This window comes from Diachasma alloeum, unplaced genomic scaffold, assembly GCF_001412515.2.
Source record: "Diachasma alloeum isolate Michigan unplaced genomic scaffold, Dall2.0 Dall_scaffold_00316, whole genome shotgun sequence".
In the NCBI taxonomy this organism is placed as follows: domain Eukaryota; kingdom Metazoa; phylum Arthropoda; class Insecta; order Hymenoptera; family Braconidae; genus Diachasma; species Diachasma alloeum.
Window position 1 is genome coordinate 284,347 of NW_021680455.1, and position 2,580 is coordinate 286,926.

The window sequence follows — 2,580 nt, forward strand, 5'->3', positions numbered from 1 at the left end:
GTGTTTTTATCACATATTTATGAAGTGAGAGATATATTAAAAAATTTCGTACTGAAATTTCGGAATATTTCTGAGAAATTTGAACCAAATAAGGGTTCCACTGAAATTTAAAGGAATTCCGTGATTGAAAATGCGTAATTCGATTTTAAAAAATCAATGGAAACTGGAAAGTTCATGAAAATTTATAGACGTCGAAGGAATTTCGGCAACGATTAGCGTGAATATTTAATCAATTAACAATACGTAATTCAAACTCAAGTAAATCTGAGAATTCTCGTCTTCCTGTAACTGAAAAATTTGGCATTTCGTCGAATTTTCGATATAATTCTCTTTTTATTGGACCACGGGCCTTCAAATACCGCAGTTCCATTGGTCGGCAGTTTGATGTGGAAAATAATCAGTAAAATTTGGAATTTCATCACATCTTCCCCCTAGACTGTCCACAGAATGCAACCTTTTCCCAAAAAGTATGAAATCACTGCAAGATCAAACCGCTTTTCATTTCAATTAAACCCCCTTTAATCACTCACCACGATTATTACGCGATTGGTGTTCCGCCAGGACCATAAATTTCCCGCCACCCCCTATTTTTATTATTTCTCCCTAACTGCCATAAATTCTCTGAGTACAGAAAGCAACCTCCGATCTCCGCAATTTTTATTTCCCGGAAAAGTTGTTCAATTTCCCGTGGGTCTGTCCTCAGTAAATGAAGAGCAAGAGCCCTCAGCTGGTGTATTTCTTGTTGAGCACTGAAAAAACGGTATATGCACTTCATGGAGTCAATATAGCTACGACACGACATGATCCCATCGTCGCATTCTGCCTATAACCTCCGTCATACATATTCTAGTGGGTTTACTCACCCTCAGGAAGTGGCAGAGTCGATCCCCATTCCCCCAAATGCCCAACGGATTTCAGAAATCTTTCCACTGATGAAAAGAGCTCAACTCCATTCAAAGCGTCATCTGCTCGTCCTCAATGGAGGATTGAATGTGTTTTTTTTGTGTTTTTTTTATGTTATTCCGTTTTTTCGATCATTAATTCTGGTTATGGAGAGAGAAATCCTTTGGAGAGAGAGAGGGGCTGGGCAGACGAGGGGGGAGGGGAGGGGATGATGATGTGCTTAGGTTAGAAAGCTTCGTTGGACCTGGCTGGTGGATCAAGGCCAGCGAGCCTGTGTCAACACTTTCAGGATGTGTATCGATATAATACAGTACTGAGTGTTGACGTCGACACTTGAATCTCAATGAGGGAACGGCGGATGCAATGGCTCTGAGCGGTTGTATTTTTCAGGGTGTAATGCATCTCAGGGTATGGAAGGTTATGATAATAAATATTGGAATAACAAATTCGACAAATGTATGGGTGATAGGGGGTGGGGAAGGGGAGATGAAATATTCAGTTTTATGGAGGTGCTGGAACTTCAGTGGTGATGATGGCGTGAGATGGAATGTTGTGTTTAGGGCAGGTTGCACCGAGCGCGGTTAAATAAATCCCCAGTTGACGGTGGGTTATGTCATAAGGTTTACATTGAAACAATATTTGACACAATTGTCTGGATAGCTAATAGGGGAGTTCCTAGAAACATGTTGAAAAAAAGGGTTTTGTGTGAAAATCGCAAAAAACAAACTCTGCGCACTTCTACTAGCCTCAAGTACGTTTCCGAGGGGTTGGTAATTTTTTATGGGATTGGAGGAGTCCCTAGAAACATCACCCAATAGAAATAGTTTGGTTTTTTTGGATTTATCATGTTGAAAAAAAATGGTTTTGTGTGAAATCGTAAAAAAATAATTTTTCACCCTTCTACTACCCTCAAGTACGTTTTCGAGGGGGTTGATAATTTTTTATGGGATTGGAGGAGTCCCTAGAATCATCACCCAATAGAAATAGTTTCGTTTTTTTGGATTTATCATGTTGAAAAAAAATGGTTTTGTGTGAAATCGCAAAAAACAAACTCTGCGCACTTCTACTAGCCTCAAGTACGTTTACGAGGAGGTTGATAATTTTTTATGGGATTGGAGGAATCCCTAGAAACATCATCCAATAGAAAATATTCGATTTTTTTTAATTTTTCATGTTGAAAAAAAAATTGTGTTCGGTGAAAATCGCAAAAAACTAACTTTTCACGCTCCTACTACCCTCGAGTAGAGGGGTTGGGGTAAAATGGACACTTTTGACTTTTTTTTAAAGGTTAATGACGGGTTGAAATGTTGATAAAATTCAAGAATTTTTTTGTAATTGCAAAGAACAATTCTTTCCCTTTGTGATGAGCCTAAACTGAGCTCAATTGATAAATTTGTTTCTCAGTTGTGAGTAATTAAAAAAAAAGTCTAACGTTTCCATTTTACCCCTCTCCCCTACGTTCTCACGAAATGAGAATAATCCCGCCATCTCTCAACGTGCCGCTGCACTAGAACATTCGATCAGTAGACTTTTTCAGAGAATCTGCCCGTCCGTGAATTTGACCGCAAATTTCCGTGCCGATCTGTTCCACCGCCCCCGTACTGACGGCATTTTCCCTAGAACGTCTCCAAATAGAATGTGTCCATCTGAGGTTGTCCTAACGCCCCCCCCCCCCCC